Below are 277 nucleotides of genomic sequence, written 5' to 3'. Positions count from 1 at the left end.
CTTTTCCAGAACTAAATCAGCTTCAGTAACGTCACCACCTCACTCAGTTCGTCAATACACCAAGCATGAGAATAAACGCTCATACAAAATCAACCTAACCTTCATCTCCCAAAATGAAACAGAGAAGAGAAGAGGAAAGAAGAAGAAAGATAAGAAGAGAAGAGAACTGGTTTCTCTTCGATTGGATTTTGGTATAAAACCAAAATGTAATTACTGAGGCACCCAAAGGAATTGGGTAAGGGCAGCCAAACGAATGATCTAGAATGGTAGAGGTTCA

This window comes from Papaver somniferum, chromosome 7 (assembly GCF_003573695.1).
Source record: "Papaver somniferum cultivar HN1 chromosome 7, ASM357369v1, whole genome shotgun sequence".
NCBI lineage: Eukaryota > Viridiplantae > Streptophyta > Magnoliopsida > Ranunculales > Papaveraceae > Papaver > Papaver somniferum.
This window is presented reverse-complemented; position numbering follows the sequence as displayed.